Below are 21,109 nucleotides of genomic sequence, written 5' to 3'. Positions count from 1 at the left end.
AGATATTACAAGCTAGAGTTTGGCTATGCTCCACTGGAAATGTCAGTAGTTTGGAACATGATTTTGTTGAAAAATAATGTAAGGTGTTAAACCAGGAGATGTCTCCAGATGCATTGATATCAGCGTAACTATTCTCCTTTGTATGGACAAGTGGGAATCTATTAGTTTACAAAATGTCCAAACAGACATGCCAATGCCGAACACTGCAAGGTGGCCCATTGGCTACGTGCCAGTCTCTCTGAAAGTGGCTGCCAATCCTGCTGGGACAAATTTCCTAATGCTCTCCTTGCTTCCATCCACGCTACTATGGGAATCTAATCAGCAATAAAGAGAGGCATCTATTACTGATTAGGAGTTACAGCTCCTGTTGGACTAGTCAGTAAATGCTCAAGGGTACCTGGATGTTGCCCAGGGTCTGATTGAGGGTTCAAGCTGTTCTAGGCTAATATGCTCATACAAGAAAAACTATTCCCTTATATTTTAAAATTAATTTCAGTTTAGACCTTTTTAAAAGTGTTATAGTCTCAAGTGCTGTGTTTAATTTTACAATAAAGTATGTTTGCGTTTATCAATATACTTACCTAGGTGACTTTGTACTCACCCATGGTACCAGATGTGTTTGACTGATGTGGGAGGCTTTGTCTTTGGGCAACATAAACTCACAGAAAGCCAGTAGCTCTGGTAAGGCCTTCTTTCTTTTATAATACTAATACTATTGAGAGGTCATATTTGACTTAAAGATTCAACAAAAGGCAAGACATGTTATAAACAGAATAAAATACAGTAAGCCTAAACTGAAAGTCTTTATATTTTGTTTTATGTAGCATACCAAGTCTGCAATGATAGCTCTGTGCAAGTCTGTTGACTAATGGAGCTCTGCACTGTAGAAAAATATCTATACCAATTCAGAAAAATACAAGTTATGAACATTAAAGGGAACCTAAATAGAACAGATAAAAAAGCAATACCCCTCTAAATCATCTAAAGTAACATAACAGACAGAACAGTACATTTAACTGTGCATTTCATCTTCTGGGACTCAAAAGGTGAAGTATTGAGCCAAACAAAGAATAAAGATTCTGAAAAATCAAAGACAGTGGTATGGAGTCAAATGAAATCCAATGTATCACTCTGTGAGGGATAACACATCTTGCATACAATGTCCCACTGAAATAGACCACGCATGAATTATTGCCGTAGCACATATACATACATGGTAAGGTGATTTCCTATGATTATGGCCCTAACACCAACAATCTAAATAAAAGCCAGGTATCAAGGTAATCTTGGAGGTGCACTACGCATTGTGGTTTATAATGGAGACCCAATTATATGTGTTCATTTATAAACAAGCAAAAATGCAGTGATACAGCATAAAAGTCAATGCTTTCTGTTTTGCGATTTCATGTACATGATTTTGTGTCTTTGTTCCTATTAATTGACACAATCATGTATATGAGCTGAAAAATTATGTCAATTGTGGAAAGAGCTTATATTTATTTCTGTTTATGGCTAAAGTTGGGTGAATCAGGGTGTTCTAAACAAAATGTGTGATATCTGCAATAATGATCTTTAATGTGCACATACACGTAACATTATACCACACTAGCTCGGCTGTGGTAGTAAATTAATGTGAGACATAAAATTCAATAGTAAGTATTTTTCTACATCCTACATTATTTTATGTGGGAAGCCAATAATAATTCTCAATAAACTGGCAGTTAATAGATTTAGAAGGGTTTTGCAATTGCTCTTAAAAGGTCACATAAATACTTGATAATGCAGCATTTGGAGGCCATTGCCATCATCAACTGTGACCTTGCCCTTGGATGAACCTTTGCCATAACCATCCTCCCTTTTGGGACCATGCCCTTAGAGGGTACCATTTTCCATGCCACCGGGCATCCTTGCTGATGTCATGCTTCAAAATAAATCACAGCTAAGGAGTTCGGCATGTGATGAAGCATAAGGTGTTTTATTGCTTACAAAATACAAATAAATAGTATGAACCAATATAGTTGAAATTGCACAGGAATTTCTGATAAGACTGAATTCAGGTTGCAAGGAATACCGCATACACAGTTAGCAAAGTAAGTGGAGAGAGATGCGGAGAAGTGGTATTAGCAGCAAATGTGAAGATCCGAGGGTACAGAAGCAGCAGGAGAACGAAACCATAGGAAGGACAACAAAACATCAATGACCAGCACAGGAGAGGAAGAGAGGCAGGTATAAGGAGGGAACACCTAGATGCAGGAGATAATTAGTGAGACAGGTTAACCCCTAGTAATAACAAAGGAAAAGGCACAATAGCAGCACCTCTGGTGAACAAAGGTACTGCCAGACATAATAAAACTAGTCCAAGGTCCTGGAGGCAGGAGCTGCCAATAAGCAACATGTGAAGCAGAGGGCTGCAGGCAGATTCTGACAGCTGAGAAGGAATGACCTACCACCAAGATCTTCTGGGGTAATTGCATTAATTAAACCCCACAACAAGCTATTTAAACTACCACCATCATCATCATCATTTATTTATATAGCGCCACTGATTCCACTGCGCTGTACAGAGAACTCATTCACATCAATCCCTGCCCTATTGGAGCTCACAGTCTAAATTCCCTAACACACACATACACACACACACACACACACACACACACACACACACACACACACACACACACACACACACACACACACACACACACACACACACACACACACACACACACACACACACACACACACACACACACAGAGAGAGACTAGGGTCAAATTTGATAGCAGCCAATTAATCTACTAATATGTTTTAGGATCAATTCTAATCAATTCTAACCGTTGACCACCCCCTCCTCCTTCACACCCTCCAGTCTTTCGGCCTCTCCGGCCCAGTCCTGTCCTGGTTCACCTCTTACCTTACTCACCGTTCCTTCTCTGTCACCACCTCTGGGTCTCTCTCCCCCCCATCCACCCTTCCAGTCGGGGTCCCTCAGGGCTCTGTTCTGGGACCCTTACTCTTCTCTCTATACACCTCCTCCCTGGGTGAACTCATCAGATCCTTCGGCTTCAGCTACCACCTTTACGCTGACGACACTCAACTATACCTCTCCTCTCCTGATCTCTCTCCCTCCATCCTCTCTAGGGTGTCCGCCTGCCTCTCTGCCATCTCCTCCTGGATGTCCTCTTGATTCCTCAAACTTAACCTTGCCAAAACTGAGCTCATAGTTTTTCCTCCCTCTCATACCCCATCCCCTTCTGACCTCTCCATCACTGTCGACAACACCTCTATCTCCCCTGTCCCCCAACTTCGCTGCCTTGGTGTCATCCTCGACTCCTCTCTCTCCTTTGGCCCCCACATCCTCTCTCTTGCTAAATCCTGCCGCTTCCAGCTGCGCAACATCGCTCGCATCCGGCCCTTCCTCTCCCAAGATGCCACCAAATGCCTTATCCACTCTCTGATCATCTCCCGCCTGGACTACTGCAACCTCCTCCTCACTGGCCTCCCCCACTCTCATCTCGATCCCCTTCGATCCATCCTTAACGCTGCAGCTAGGCTTATTTTCCTCTCTCGCCGCTCCTCTTTTGTCTCCCCCCTCTACCTAGCCCTTCACTGGCTCCCATTCCCCTTCAGAATCCTCTTTAAGCTCCTCACACTCACCTACAAGGCCCTCGCCAACTCCACTGCGCCCTACATCTCCACCCTCCTCTCTATTCATGCTCCATCCCGCCCTCTCCGTTCTGCCTCTGACCGTCGCCTCTCTTCCCCCCTTATAACCTCCTCCCACGCGCGTATCCAAGACTTCGCCCGCGCTGCCCCCCTCCACTGGAACAAGCTCCCTCCCTCCATCAGAACTTCCCCTAATCTGTCCAGCTTCAAACGGGCCCTAAAAACCCACCTTTTTCTTAAAGCCTTTCTGTCTCCCACTTAACTTCCTACCTTATCTTCTGCCTCTGTCCCCCTACTCTCCCTCTCTCCCCTGCGTCTCTCTGTCTGTCCACCCCTCCCCTTAGATTGTACGCTCCTCTGAGCAGGGCCATCTCTCCTCCTGTTTCCACCACTTCTAACTCTGCTCTCCAGCTACTTAGCCCTCCTCCTCAAAGGTCCTCCACCCCACATCCACTTTCGCTCCCTCCTCCCCCCTGGGGGTCTCCCTGTCTTCCACGCCCCCCTTCTTGGGCCCCGTCATTTTCGGATCCTCCCTCCCCCTTCCCCGCCCTCTCTAGCTGTGCATTGAGCGTACTGAGTTGCTGTGTTTACTGTACTGTGCTGTCTCCCATTGTATTGTGATTTTGTTTGTCTCTGTACGGCGCTGCGGATTCCTTGTAGCGCCTTATAAATAAATATTAATAATAATAATAATAATAATAAATTCTACCTTTGCCCTTATATATCTTATTATAACTTATCCCACCCCAAGAACCTTTAACTAATCCACATTCTTTACTATATTTGATTGATATTTCTATACTATTGCTGTTAACTCCACTCATTCCTAACCTAGTCATGTTCCCCTTCCACAACTCTTTGCTTTATCCATGGTCTTAAAAGAAGTCTCCAATATGAAGTTTGTTGAACAAATGCTTTGGCTGACTTATATGTAGCCTGTGTAATTAATTTAAACTTTTCAGATATTATATATAAATACTGTTTGTTAATCAGTCATGGTTCTTCATGTAGCGATAATAAGGGGTCATTGTGCTGACTTTATTGAAAACATCAAATATTAACATTTTTCTAAATACATTGATGAATTGAATTATTTGTGTATATATTTCTACATTACACATACTTTTTGCATGGAGCAAAATACTTCAAACATTTCTAATGTGGTGCAGGTTTATGGTCATCTTGTGTGATTTTATCTTTCCCTATGGGAGCATGCACAATAAGGAACACTTTATTTTATTATTATTATTATTATTATTTTTATTATTATCTTTTATTTATAAGGTGCCAAAAAGTATCCGTACTGCCACACATAAGGGGATGAACAAAGTACACATTTACAAAATTAAACAATTAATATGTTGCACTTAATTATACAATGAACAAACTGCTATGAGTTAAAAGAGTAAATATACAATCATGCAAAGAAGACCTAAATGAGAACAGTAAGCATACATGGGAAAAAATACGGAGAATAAAACATGCATGTATGCAATTAACACAACAAATAAAATGGCATATAGAAACGATCCAGCGTAAGACATGACAGAGACAAAGCAGAAAGACAGAGAGTGACAGACAAGAGATATAGAGTGGAGGTGTCCACTGAGATGGTGTTACAGGAGCCTAGATGGTACAGGGAGATCCAGCTGGTGCAGATAAGTAGAGGGTACAAAGGTAGAGGTAATGGAGAGGGCTGGATAGTAAAGGGGCCTAGTTGGTATAGGGACCTAGATCATACTTGCCAACTCTCCCGGAATGTCCATGAGACTCCCGAAATTATGGTATGTCTCCCGGACTTCCGTGGGAGCAGGCAAGTATCCCGCATATGGCAACTTACCCGTCAAAATGACGTGATTTGCGTTGAATTGCGTCATTTTGGCCCCGCCCCCCCACGACAAAATGACCTTTTTGTTGTGAGGGTGGGGCAAAAATGAAGCAATTCACGTCCCCTGCCCGGGATCTCCCGAAATTCACTTTCCAAAGGTTGGCAAGTATGACCTAGATGGTGCAGGGGTCTGCAAAATGTTTAAGTCTGGTTGGTGCAGAGGCATGGAAAGGCCATGATGGAGTGGGGGCATAGATGTTGCAGAGTCTAAGAAGGGTGATCACCAACACAGCATAGTCTTTGAATGGAAAATTACATTTTTGAGTGTCAGCAGTGATCACAGAACAACTGTATGCAACTAAGATATATTATATAGCTGCACTGTATGTACTGTATGCATTGAACTCATCTTTATGTAAATAATGTAAAAAATATATATATTATACTGTTAACATTTGTTATTTTAATTCATGATTAAAAAAAAGTATTTTGCATACTGATATGAACTTTTATTGTACATACGCATGTGCGTATTCTGCAGTCTACTATGTATGTCTATGTACGGCAAGTACTGTTTAAACAGAATGTATTTTCACCCATTTTCAAATCGAGATGTTTCTTAAGATATGCTTTGATTTGAATACGGGTGGAACTACGCACAAGTTGTATGCTCTTTTTAAGCATGGAACTTATGACCAAGTTGTGTTCGACCATGAATCAGGCCCATATAGATGGTGCATATAGATGGTGGTTTGCAGTACACCACCTTTGACAGTTTTCATATTGGGGATTTTTTTTCTTGTTTTCTTACTGAAATAGCTGTACTACTAATTGTTGTTACTAATTATGATTTACTCCTAAATCATCTCCACCATAATCCATTTCTGTAGCCTGAAATTACATTGTTTTTTTTATTTATTGTCCATGAAATGGTTAACGTTCGCTCAGCAAATCTAGCTAATAACCAAAATAGCAAGCTAAAAATATAGACAATAATTATTGTCATTGAAAATATCTTATACACTAATTTTTGATCGCTCTTCAAAGGTATCTACTTGATTAATTAATACTAACTAATAATCTTCCATCCACAGTCCCAACTGTGCTTTCAATGGTGTTCAGTATGTAAATTATTATTATTAATTATTATTATTATGGGACCAAACATTCTATGCATTCAAAAAGAAATTAAACTTTAAAACTTGTAATAAAATGTGTTTACTGTCTACAAATATTCACACATCTCTGCTTACAATAATCCTGAATGTTAAAAAATAGACTGAGTATTTAAATCTTAAACAAAGATAATAACAACAGACACAGTAATTAGAGAATCTTGCCAGCATGTTAAGGTTGCTTGCATGTTGCAATTTAGGAAGAAACTGCAAAAATGCACACACAAAACGAAAACACATTGAATATATGTTATAACACGTTGTATCATTGGATTGACCCTCTAGATTATTAACCTTTTCCAAGAACATCTGCAGAATTCTGTCTGTTTTCAGCAATTCATTATCTTTCCTACGTGTCTCTGTCATCCCTCAACTACCTGCTCAACAGGCAGATGAGTCTCTTATCAGAAGCAGCAGATGGCAGGCCAGTTTGCTTTAATTCTCTGATACAAACTTGGCAAACACTTTCTTGAATTTTTGTGAATTTCGTGCTGAGGATGGAAGCATAACATATTTTTCATTCCTTATTTATTGAAGTATAGAAGTTAGTTATAGAAAAAATGGTTTTATTAGTTTTGTTAATGGTTCGTAAAGTTAACAAGAAAATGGATTTTACTTCCTGTATTGTCACAATATAAGACACTTTTTTTTTATTTTATTTTTACAGTTGTTTGATATGTGTGGTATTCTGATTTTATTTTGCTCATTAAATAAGCTGTACTAAAGTAGTTAACAGTAATAATTAGTTTATAAACCATATTGTTTTATTTTCACTGTTTACTAAAGGGAGTTGTGCACTTTTGGATAACCGCTCCCTACAATAATATCATCATCATCATTATTTATTTATATAGCGCCAGCAGATTTCGTAGCGCTTTACAATTGGGAACGAACAGTAGTAAAACAATATTGGGTGATAGATACATACATACATACATACAGAGAGGTAAGAGGGCCCTGCTCGCAAGCTTAAAATCTATGGGAATAATATGCCCTTACTCCCCTAAATGTCCACTTCAACCACTGGCCAATTATATATCAGTAGTTATAGTGCCTAGTGTTATTACAGCAGTAACAGTATTGCCCATTAATAGGTTACTGGTAATAGTGCTGCCAAATAACATGTAAGTGAAAGAAATTGCTCTCAGTAATTAACCAGCACTAAAGCTATACCCATTAAAAAGCCAGCAATAGTGGCCTGCATTGTGCCTTCAGTAGTAATTGTGCTCAGTAGTATTCCATCAATAACAATGCCCAGTAATGTGTCACCATATACAAATGTCAGCACTTATAGTTCTGCCACCACTACCTCCTAGTCATCCCCAAACCATCTGCACACTTTCTTACTTGATGTGACATTAGGGTTGTACGACTGACTTCTAACTGGTCTATGTAGCATCTAAAAATATTTTTGGAAAATAATTCTGGAGCACTCTATTTAGGATGTGGCAGCCTACAATAGGATAGGGGTTTCACTGTTCCCTATAAATAGACAAAATTTATATAAAAGTTATACACACAGATGACATTATACCTTATACTAAGTATAACTTTTCCAATTAATAAATAAAATAATGTATACGTTTGGGCATGGAAACGAGGCAAAACGTCATCATTGTCTCATCGGATCTCGCGAGATTTTGATTCTTTAAATAGCGCCCGAAACGGAGCTCCGTCGCCATATAACAGAGACAGAGAAGGGATAGCAGCGTCTTTGAAAGGGTCTAGTAGAGTTGTGCAGGCTTAGTATAGTGATAGTCTCAAGTCACATTGCCAGTGCCAGAGCTCACCCCCAATTAGGAGAGGTGTCAATGGGCTTTGTTTAATAGGCGGATATAGTGCTTTCCATTATCCATTCACAGTGTACTGTTGCAGAGCTTAGCCAGAATTAGGAGAGGTGGCACAGGGCTGTGCTTTATAGTTCAGTAGGCTGTTATTGTTCTTTCCAGTCTCCACTCACAGTGTACTATGCCAGAGCTTGCCCACAATTATGAGAGTTGGCATTTTGCATTTTCTTTATAAAAATTTAATAGCCTACTATTGTTCTTTACAGTCAAATTGTATTGTGCCACAATTCACCCACAATTAGGAGAGGTGGCATTTTGCATTTTCTTAATAAAAATTTAGTGGGCTGGAATTGTTCTTTACACTCACAGAGTACTGTGCCACAACTCACCCACAATTAGAAGAAGTGGAATTTTGCATTTAGTTATAAAAATTTAATAGGCTGGAATTGTTCTTTACACTCACAGTGTATTGTGCCAGAGCTCGCCCACGAGTAGAAGAGTGGGCATTTTGCATTTTCTTTATAAAAATTTAATAGGCTGGTATTTTTCTTTACACTCAAATTGTACTGTGCCAGAGCTATGGATTCGCATCAGTCCACAGAAGACCAGCAACACCAAGCAGCTGCTGGCACCAGTCATGATGATAATAAAAATCCCTCCACCTCTACATCATCTGCTAAAGCCTTTCTTAAAGTGCATAGTGTTTGTTAGTCAGGGAAGAAAAAATGTAAGAAAACACCTTTTACCTCAGCAAAGAAAAAATCATCTTTACTCAAGGCCAAGTTAAGTGCCGAAAAAAAAAATGCCAACATGCCATTCTACACACGCAGTGGCAAGGAAAGATTCAGGCCTTCCCCTTACTTTAGGAGTGCTAGTTCTGCAAATGTACTTCAGACATCTTCTTGTAAAGTCAGTGATGACGATGGAAGACCTTGTCATTCTGACTACAAAAGTGGTGCCCAAGTGTAAAAGCAGAGCTGGAAGAAAGTAGCAAGGCCTTACAAGAAAATGTTGCTTCTGATTCAGATATGACACAAATACCTGAGGAGAGTCTTGATCTTTTTGATACAGTACTCACAAAGAAGCCCCCTGTCAGCATATGTTCTGATGTGTGCATGAGCAAGCCAAGTGTAGCCGGTGATTCCCAAATTGAGGATGCTATTTTGTAACTGCAAGAGGATGAGGGGGATATTTCTGTAGCTGATAACGGCGCTAATGAGGATGTTGATGACGATGATGTTGTGTAAGTCCTGTACTGGTGGAAGCAGTTGTTGACAATGATAGCAAGAAGCCCATTGTTATGCTTGGGCAGAAGACAAAAAATTCCCCTCTTATGTCTGGAATTATTTTTACCCAAATCCTGACAACAGCTGTGTAGTCATATGTAGCATTTGTAAATCCACAGTCAGTCGAGGTAGGGACATAAACCATTTAGGAACCTCATCCATGTTACGCCATTTGAAGAGAGTTTATGGGAAGCTTTTGGGAAAATCTAAAACTTATTCCCACAAAATAGCAACAAGCAGTCCAGCATCAGCTAGCTCCCAGCTCTCATCTAGAACACGGCCCCTGCAACTGACAACACCATCCTTATCAATATCCTCATTAGCCATCGGAGTTAGTCCTGCATCCAAGCCGCTTAGGCTACATGACTCCTCCTGTAACCAGGATTCCTGTGAAGATTTTGTGACCTTTAGGCCTACTGCTGCTGCTGCTGGTCTCGCTGCTGGGGGTGACTCTTCCTCCCATAAGGAGCCCAAGAAGAAGACCACTAGTACTTTACAACAATTAACTGTGAAACAATCTTTTGCTAGAGGAAGAAGCAAGTATGACAGCAGTCACCCATTCGCAAAGCGGATCAGAGACGCCATGGCGACTATGCTAGTGTTAGATCTGCGTCCAATATCCACTAATATCGCAGCTGGTTTTTCACAGTTAATTGAGGTCTTGTGTCCCCGTTACCAAATTCCATCGAGACACCATTTTTCAAGAAAAGCTATTCCTTAACTGTACCAGAACGTTCGTAAAAATGTAATAATTGGGCTACAAAATGCCATTCTACCCACTGTACACTTAACCACAGATATGTAGACAAGTGGAAGTGGGCAAACAAAAGATTATATGACTGTGACAGCCCACTGGGTTGGTGATTCGCCTTTCCAAGCAGGAACAGCAGCAGCATGTACACCACTGCTTAACATTTCTCTTAGGTAGGCTACTCTTTGTATCACCGGCTTCACTAACAGGCATACAGATGATAATTTCTTAAGAAATGGAAGGGATGTCATTGATACATGACTTATGCCACTTGGACTCTCCCCAGGATATGTAATTTCTGATAACACCACCAATATTGTGTGAGCATTCAGCTGGGTGAATTTGAATTCCATCACATTCCCTGTTTTGCTCACACAATAAACTTGGTGGTGCAGATCTTCTTGAAAAATAACAGGAGATGCTTTCGGTCGCCCATAAAATTTCGGGACATTTCCGGCATTCTGCCACAGCATGTAGGAGATTGCAGCAGCTACAAGAACAAATTTATTTGTCCTGCCACCAACTTAAGCAAGAGGTGTTAACAAGGTGGAATTCCACCCTGTACATGTTTCTGCGGATGGGGGAACAGCGCAAAGCCATACAAGCGTATTGCACAAGCCATGACATTGGGAAAGGAGGGGGAATGTATTTCAGTCTTGCACAGTGGAGAATCCTTTCTGTGTTGTGCAAGGTACTGAAACCATTTGAAGTTGAGACGTGTGAAGTGAGTTCAGACACTGCTAGCTTGAGCCAAGTCATTCCCTTATTTCAACTTTTGGAAAAGCAGCTTGAGAAACTGAAGGATGAAAGAAAGCAATTCCGCAAAGTATGTTGGCCTTCTGGATCAAGTACTTAATTTGCATCGCCATGATCCAAGAGTTAATAAAATCTTGAAGTCGGATCACTATGTTTTGGCGACTGTGCTTGATCCTATGTAGATTCTTTGCTTCCAACTGACCGAGATCTGAAAAGATGCAAGGAGCTCCTGGTGAGCAAGTTTACTGCTCAAGTGGTCCGTGGCTTGATGGCGTCTCCCCTTCAGTTTCTCAGGCAGCTGCTGCTTGTAAGAAATTGCGCTTTCCAAAGAGAAGCAGGGATGACGCAAGTGGCAGACCACAACAGTTTGACATCTGGTTTGGTTTGAAAAAATTTTGCAAAAAAGTGTGACCTCGGCCATAACTCCATCCAATCCTACTATTGCAAAGGATGGTGGAGGATTATTTTCAAGAGTTCATTGAAATCGAGATGTCAGACAGTCCCTTTCCATACTAGGAGGAAAAACAACCAATTTGGAAACCCATGTACAAACTCGTTTTGCAATACCTAAGCTGCCCACCCTACAGTGTGTACTCAGAAAGAGTTTTCAGCACAGCCGGGAACCTTGCCAGTGATCGACGTAGGAGGTTACTTCTAAAAATGTGGAAAAGATGATGTTCATCAAAATGAACTACATCTTCCACGAGGAAGGCCTTTACCGGAAAATACATCCAAGTACTGACACTTCTGTAATGGCGGATTCCAGCGGAGATTTATTAATAGTCTGTGATGATGATGTACACACTGATTAGGGTGAGGATGATACTGAAGATGATGACGACAACATCTTGACAGTGTAGAATTCATTTGACAGCACTGTTGGTCTAACCTGCCTTTAGAGCATTGATAGCTGGTTTAGTGGGGGCCCAAACAAAACTAGCACCTCAGCCACAAAAGTGGTGTCCTTGTCGCTGAAGTGCTTGGTTTGCTAAAGTGTGCATGTCCTTTGTAAGATCCAATAAATGGGTGGGTGGGAGGCCACAAGGACAATTCCATCTTGTATTACTTTTCTATTGTGAGTTTGTGACACTGGTGTGTGGCAATGTTTTCTACATGTGATATAAACTGCAGTGTGTTTGTGTTGTTGCTCTGTCGCTTAACATCCAGCCATCTCACTGCAGTATTTGGCTGAAAGTGAATGAAAAGCACATTGTGACCTTTGAGATGGCAAAAATTTAATTGAAATTACTGGAAATTAGTGTTAGTGAGGTTAATAATAATGTAGGTACAAAATAATACCTACATTATGTGATTTTTGCCCAAAAAATGGAATTTTGTAAAAAAAAAGCAAAACAAAACCAAAACACGCAAGGGCAGTTTTGGCAAAACCAAAACCAAAACCAGAACCCAAAAGTAATCCAGCAGATCCAAAACCAAAACCAAAACACGGGGGTCAGTGAGCATCTCTGTGATTTGTGTGGTCATGCCCCCATGGTGGAGCCCCCTCCCAGAGATCCCTCTGCCAAAGTTGGCAAGTATGGTTAAGTTATCCCTGCTAATTAGCAGATATTCCTGGCAGGAGGAAGCTGGAGATAAATGGTGGGCTCTGAGGTTAAAAAAATATTTCTCAAAGAGCAGGGATTTACAAAGCTGTTGATCATATTTTGTTTTAAGTTAAAATTACCGTGTTTTCCAGTGCTATGTTTATTTTTTATTTTTTAATGAACACAGGGAATTTAATTTATTAATAAAATAAAAATCAACAAAGAAGCAGGGTGCTTATGAAAAACAGTTAAGTAATAAGATGCCCATACTCACTGCTATATTTGCGTATACAATAACTGCAGGATAGGGGGACAGGCTGCATCATAACATTTACTACAATAACAGTAATAGGGTTAATTAAAGTATATTTCAGTATCGACATCTTTATGGGGTGGATATGGAAATCACGACTGGAGGTTCTCAACCTGGTTTTGCCATACTATCCTGAACATGAATCAGGTCCTATTTGTGCAGTGTAAGTGAGATAATGAAATCAATTGTCTGATTGGGTTGTTGTGATTTTAATATAAAGTTTAACCTTTGATCAATGATGGTAAGTTATCTTCAATGTAGGGCCCATTAATTACATTTAGACATAAATTTGCACTAATCCATAGTAATCATTCATACTGCACCAAAATCCCGGGTTTTTGCCCGGGCGAGCTCAAACGACCCGGGTCTTGGTGCAGTATGAATGGTACAAGTCAAAAATCCCGGGTCTAAAAACCCGGGTCTTCAACCCGGGATTTATCGAGGGGTAATTCCCGGGTCGGACCCGGGTTGCCTGCACTATGAATGGTGCAACCCGGGTTTTTCAACCCGGGTTGCACAGAAAACAAGCTGATTGGCTGTCTGGGCTACACAAAAGTGAGTCGTCGGCCATGATGAAAAGTAATGTGGTAAACAATCACCACCCACTTTTGCATCATCTTTATGCGTCAAAAAACCAGTCACCTTTCAACGACATCACTATTTTTCAGCCAATGAAAACTGCTCTGGTGATGACTCCCACAAATTGCCAGGGCACAGACTTGTGCAGTATGAATGGGGTCAACCCGGGAAATTCCTGGGTCCGAGGTGCAGTATGAATGGTGTTTCTGAGCTGGGACGCTCCGAGCCCCGGCAAAAACCCGGCTTGAAAAACCCGGGATATTGCCGGGGCGGCAGTATGAAAGCGGTATGATACCGCTTTCATACTGCCGCCCCGGCAATATCCCAGGATTTTGGTGCAGTATGAATGGGGTATGACAGAGGTACAACATTCAGCAAAGCAGCCCATGCAGCTACTATGGGACCTGCAGACATAAAATGCACACCCAGGTGTTCGATAGCCTACATTGTACTGACCTCTACAGTGATCAGTAAATTATTAACTTTACTGCATTGCTATTGTACTGCCCACTCTTCAGTGCTGTTAAATTGCTGCTGTAGAATTCCATCTTTTGCATTTGTTAATTAGAACAATCTCTGACAAGTTTGACAGGTTTATTGAGACACCAGAGATTACTCTAATTAATGGAAGCCGTATGTGGGAACAGACAGGAACATGTTGACAGCTGGGAGGAGTGGGCAGTTCAATAGAAATAAAAGTAAACATTGTTTTTGCAGGGAGCCACTTTCAGTAAGTTAAAGTCTCTATGTGGTAGTCTTGGTGATAGGGATAGGGCCGCATCCGTATTTTGCTATAAGATCCATTTCTACTCATGCTCTTGACTAAAGACATAGAAGCTAATTGCTGATTGACTGCTGAAGTTCAGCACAAATTTAATACCTAAATGCAATGGTAGTAAATGATCCCTTCTGATTTTGTCACAAGTTGGTGAACATTTACCCTTCCGGGGCAAACCTTGTTTGCAATATAAAAAGAAAAGTTCTGCAAATGAGAAAGGTGACGGGCTTTTTTAAAAACTAATACACCCTTTTTAATTGTATATGTTACAATGTATTTAATGATCTTGGGATTGAAAACATCTCAAACTAAGAGAGCTTAGAAAATACTTGTATCTGGAGAAGCAGCTGTTTTGTGGATTGCAGATGTCATTTGTAATTTTTGTTTTCCTGCTAAGAATCCCAAGCGCCCTGAGACTAGCACTGTTAAGGGGACAAGAGACAGGCTAAAGGAGTGTAAATTGCTTTTGTGGTTGATTTAACTAAGTCATGTTATCGTAATGTGAAATTCAGAGCAAATCAAAATAAACAAGTAAGTGATGGTTTGTGGCTATTTTTTTATTTTTTTTTAAATTACTTTCATTTTAAATGCCTGTTTTCGGTCTGCATCTGTGTTCAGTCCCTCACTGCAGTGAGTTTCAAATATTGTAACTGGTGGCAGTGGTCGAAGAGGAAATTTAGAAGTGGCCATATGAAAAATGTAAATGAAATGTAATGAAATGTGATAGTTTTACAATGAAGGCTGTAGGACTAGTGGCAGTAGGGTATACCACCCTATACACCCTCACTTCGACCACTACTCTGTGGGCAAGAAAGTACTATAGAAAGCATGAATTTAAAAGGGAAGAAATTAAAATATTCTTCACTTGATCATATATGGGAGATTACTGCCTACACAGAAACTGACAATAATACATGACTCCATAAAGGAGTTAATAACAGCCTGTAGAAGAACAGTGCACCGCTATGTCCCAAAGCAAAACTTGGGTAGGGACTCAGTGATGTAGCTCTAGCCTCTGGGCTGGGGCCATCTGCTCTGCTTTCTGAGCATGTGCAGTCTGACACATGAGCTCACTGCTCTTGCACCAGCTCAGAAAAGGCTTGGAACCCCTTACCACCGAGCTTCATAACGGCTACACCCTCTACACTCCATGTAGTTCCGCCACTGCTCACCACAATCTAACTCAGATTCTATCAACATGTGCACAATATATGTATATACATAGAAGAGAATGACGATTCTCCTACATAGTTCAATATGGTGAGTCTGTCAAAATGCCAATTTGACGGCTTTCTATCTGATTTTAATAATATACCTATCTGGCCAAATTGGAAAGATTCTGGATCCACCAAGAGACCATTATCATAGTCAAGTAATGACTGCATACAAAGTCTATTTCTAAAATATTCTGATAGCATTTCCACACAGTCCTTCCTGATTGACATATTGGGCATGAGTCATTAAAGCACGCATATTGTGCGCAACGTATGTTTGTTTTACAACGCGCATAAGTCCGGTCCATGCCGCCAAGAGAATTTTTGGGGTGTGGCCATACCATTGGGGACGTGGCTGTGCATCATTGGGGGTGTGCTTGGAGGTGTAAAGCGCAAGGCAAGGAATATTTTAATATATCCTCATTAGAGGATACAATCATTTGGTACTACAGGGCTCCTGTAGTCTAGGGAAGGAGCCCTGTAGCACTGTCATTACAGAAATGCCCAGCAGCTTTAATCACATATGCCCCCTGTGCCCAGCAGCTTTACTCACACATTTACCCTCTGCCCAGCAGCTTTACTTGCACATGCCACCTCTGCCCACATGCTTTACACACAAGCCAACACTGCCCACATGCTTTACATGCACATACCCCCTCTGCCAAACAGCTTTCCAAACACATGCCACCTCTGCCCACATGCTTTACACACATGCCAACACTGCCCACATGCTTTATATGCACATACCCCCTCTGCCAAACAGCTTTACAAACACATGCTACCTCTGCCCACATGTTTTACACATGCTTTACACACACATACCCCCTCTGCCAAGCAGTTTTGCACAAACATACCCACGTGCTTTACACACACATACCCACTCTGTCCACATGCTTTACACAAGCCCCTCTGCCAAGCAACTTTACACACACATGCCAGCTCCCCATCACATTACCCCCTCTTCTTACCTTTTTCTCAATCAGTAACTCAGTGCAGGAACAGGAGGATTTCCAGCAGCAGCTTCCAGCACTATTTACTGCTGAAGTTACATGACCTGGTGATGTCACAGTCACTCTGATGGGATCTAGCCACTGCTACATGGAAATGAATGCAGGCAGTCCATTCATAGTCTGTCACATCCCATAGTGCTCACTGCGTGGGCATCACTAATTCATAGAATATTGTACTGCAAGACGAAGTACAATATTCTATGAGTGAATGAAACTGCTGCATTTAGTAGTATGTGACTTGACAGCCTATACAGGGACCACATAGAATGCCTCTGCCCCTCCCCTTTTTCAGAAAAAATTTAAAGAAGCAAATCCCCCCAAAAAACATGTGTAGTCTACAGGGCGTGCCCAAGCCCCCTAACATACCCGTGCCCCAGTATTTAGTACCCTCCCCCCCCCACTCTGGTCGGTGCCCCCGAGTCCAGTATCCAGCCACCAGAAGCCATCAAGGAACAGATCAGATACGCATGGTGATGACTATAGGTGTAGGTTTACTCTGCTCTACTAGACAAGATACTGCAGGATACATAAAATGCCTATGTAGAATATAAACTCACAAAAGATCACACAAAAGAAGAAAAAAACCTATTAAATTAATGTTGCCGATTAATAATATAGGCATTAATGAGAAAATTTTTTTTATTTAAATATTTTTTTCATGATAAACAATAATTAGGCTGTTAGGCTGTTTGGAGGATTGCTCTAGGACCTTGGAAGTGATTTTGTTTTTGGACACCTACAGGACCTGTGGAATATTGTGTATTTTTTTCTGGTTTTAAACAATCTGAATTAAAAGCTTACAAGATTGGATCCATTACAGATGAAGACATCAGATGGTAAGTACATGGAGATTTATTATTTTTAATAAATATATGTGGTTTTAACGAGGTGACTGGTTTATTTGAAGGGTTTTATTAATTGTATTAAACTAATTTTACTTTGTGGAACTACATGGCTCAGCAGGACTTGGCAGTCAGGGCAATGTGGCAATTGTGGTTCTCCAATCACCAGCATGCCCTGGCTGCCATGGGTATGCTGGTACTTGTAGTTCTACAAGCATCAACATGACCAGACTGTTAATGGCAGCCCCCTGGGCTGGCTGGGACTTGTAGTTCCACAAATGAAAATAGTGTTTTATACTTTTTCTTTCTATCTTTTTCACTTTATTACCCCACACCCACCGCCCAGGGGGGTGGAAAGAGTCCTAGTGATTTCGGCACAGGGCTGGGTATTCCTAGAGGAAGGCCCACACAATTTTTTGGAGGACCTACTCCCTAGTGAATCAAACCCTATGTTGAACATCCTGGGGTTGGGTTGTCATTATGGCAGGGGGACCTCCTGCTGCGTGTCGCCTTGATATAGTGTCACCAGCCCCAGCTGGTTTGCCTAGTGCTGGTTTTCATAAAATTGGGGGGACCCTACACTTTTGCCCCTCAACAATTTTGTGACAATCAGCATTAGGTTGACAGCACTGAGGTTAATAGTATTAGGAGAGGGGACCCCATACATTTTTTTTATTTCTATTTTTAAAACTTTATAGAGCCTGCGGGTCTGGACACTGTAAAGCCTCCAGACCCACAGGCTGCTACAAGAGCTGACAGATAGGAACGTACCTGCAGTGTCCTGTGTAATAAAAACAGGGAGGGGTTTTAAAATACACCCGTAGTCAACAAGGAATGGAAACTAAGATCCATCCCTTGTTGACTACCAGTGTAAGCAGAGCCTATTTGCGGCCAGAATGGCAATTGCGTGCCTTAATGACTCATGCCCTAGGAGAGTAGCAGAAGGAAGAAAAAGTCATTTTAGAAAAGATGATACACCAAGGCGGGCAAAGCCCATACTGTAAGACAGTACAAGATGGGATTGTACTTGGGCCCTCACAAAAGAAAACATTTTGGTTGTTACTTGTTGAACTCGAGAATAGATCATGATTTTATCAATTTACTAATGGGCTTTAAGCTCACAGTGGTCATCTTCCTCAATGTTGATATTGTCATCATCCTTATCACTGATGTCAATATCATCATCAAAAAATATTAGATCATACTTACTGACATCCAGCGTTAGAGATTCTGTTTGCAACAATGGTATTCCATATACAATTTGTAGTTTATTTTGATGAACACCAGATTTTCTAAATTGTTTGCAAGTAGCCTCCTACGACGATCACTCACAATATTCACGTCTGTGCTAAACACTCTTTCGAAGTAAAAAACTGGAAGATGGACAGATTTCATACACCATGGGCCTGGCAGCCATAGGTATGCTTGTATTTGTAGCAGGGGCAGGCTGGGCTGGGGGGCAGGGGGGCATTTGCCCCCCAGGCAGGTCCCATAATGGGCTACCTTGGACTGGATCAACGGGCCACCTGCATTTTTTTCAATTAAAATAGGCTGCTGAGTTGAGTCTTGCCTCCCGGACTAAAATTTGCCAGCCCTCCCCTGGCTTGTAGTACTAAAATCACTAGCATGCCCAAACTGTTAATAGCAGCCTGGGCTTGCTGGGTCCTTTAGTGTGCCAAAGCAAAATGGTGTTTTTACTTTTAAATATACTTATACTTGATTGTCTCTACATTGGCGTAATGTGCACAAGCATAGGGAGCTTAAATAAAAAAATGCAGATGTTTATTTGATCACTCTTCACAGGGCTGGTCCATACTGCACCTACCTGCTCATCTTAGCTATCTAATTTTTAACTATTTCTCACATTAATAAACATACAAAAAGGGTTTCTTTACACAGTGTTTATGCAGTGTGTCGTGATAACTATATTTGACATGTGTGTTTAGAGTTGGGCAGGTAATCTCCTGAGTAAACTACTGGTGAGAGAGGATACCATCTTCACGACCCCCAAACATCAAGCAAGAATTGGGTGTTAGCACCGTACTGGGGATTTAAGGTAAGAGGGATAGAAGACACAAAACATCTACCCCTATAACTCCAGTCTGAAGTTAACAACACAAAAGGATGCTACACTAATAGGAATAATGCAGTTAGAATTAAAACGCTAAAACCTTTTTTTTAATTAACAAGTGGGAGATAATCTGGGTCTTTTTCATGTGACCACCAGGGTTCTCGGATGAAGACACACCACATAATCCATATTCTGCACAGTGGCCAGTTTGTGGTGACTCTGATTTGGCTCAAATGTGCGCTGCACTCAGGTGTGTGCAGTAGCCATTTTTAGCTGTCAGGAAAACGCGATGACTAGGAATAGTATATAAATATAACAGATGGAAAATTGGGTACTTGTTGAAAATATTTATTTCAAAATCTGCTGAATAAATAATTTACAAGATAGTAGTAATGTACCATGCCAATTATTAATAAAAACATCTACCAATAAACACTTAGAGCACAAATCTCCAAAATAAATCAAGCTAGAAAAATACTCCAAACCTATGTCTGTGAGATAAAACATATACTTTAATTAGAGATGCTCAGGCTCGGTTCCCCGAGAAACGAACACACCTGAACGTAGCAGATCCGAGTACTGAGTCGAGCTGGCTCGGTACTTTCGCGCGCCCTCGGAATTGAAAAGAAGGCAAAACGTCATTATTACGTCATCGGATCTCAGATGTCACGAGCTTTAGATTCTATAAGTACCGCCCTTCACAAAGATCCAGCGTCATTTCACAGAGGGTCACAGAAGGGGTAGCACAGTTCTTGACAGTCTTTACTGCAGTTGGGCAATGTCATAGGTAGAAAAGAAAGAGAGGGGGCAACAGTGTTCTTCAAAGTCTCCAGTGACATTCAGGAGAGGTCAATAATTGGTCTGGCAGGCTTGATCTTCTAAATCTGCAGTCACATTGTACTGTGTTATCAAAATGGATTCACAGCAGTACACAGAAGACCAGGAGCACCAAGCAGCTGCTGGTACCAGTCATGATGACTGTAATCCCTCTACGTCATCTGCTAAAGCCTATGTAAAAGTGCATAATATTTTTAAGTTAGGGAAACAAAAATGTAAATAAACACCTTTACCTTGGTCAAGAAAAAAAAGTTATCTGCAGAAAAAAAAAAAATTGCCAACATGCCATTCTACACATGCAGTGGCAAGGAATGAATGAGGCCTTCGCCTTTATCTATGAATGCTTGTTCTGCAACTGTCACTGAGGTATCTTCTTGTAAGGTCAGTCATGACCAAGCAAGACCATGTCATTCGGACTCCAAAAGTGGTGCCCAAATACTTTTATGTGTAAAGCCGAGCCGGAACAAAACAGTAAGGCATTAGAGGAAAATATATGTTCAGATTCAGAAATGACACAAATCCCTGAGGAGAGTCTATCAACGAGTGTTATGTGTAATCCTGACCTGTCTGACAGTGTACCCATAAAGAAAGCCCCTTTGAGCATTTCTGCAAATGTGTGCATAAACAGCCCAAGTGTAGCCGGTGATACACAAATTGAGGATGCCACTTTGGAA

This window comes from Mixophyes fleayi, chromosome 5, assembly GCF_038048845.1.
Source record: "Mixophyes fleayi isolate aMixFle1 chromosome 5, aMixFle1.hap1, whole genome shotgun sequence".
Lineage (NCBI taxonomy): Eukaryota > Metazoa > Chordata > Amphibia > Anura > Limnodynastidae > Mixophyes > Mixophyes fleayi.
Note: the sequence above shows the minus strand (reverse complement) of the source record.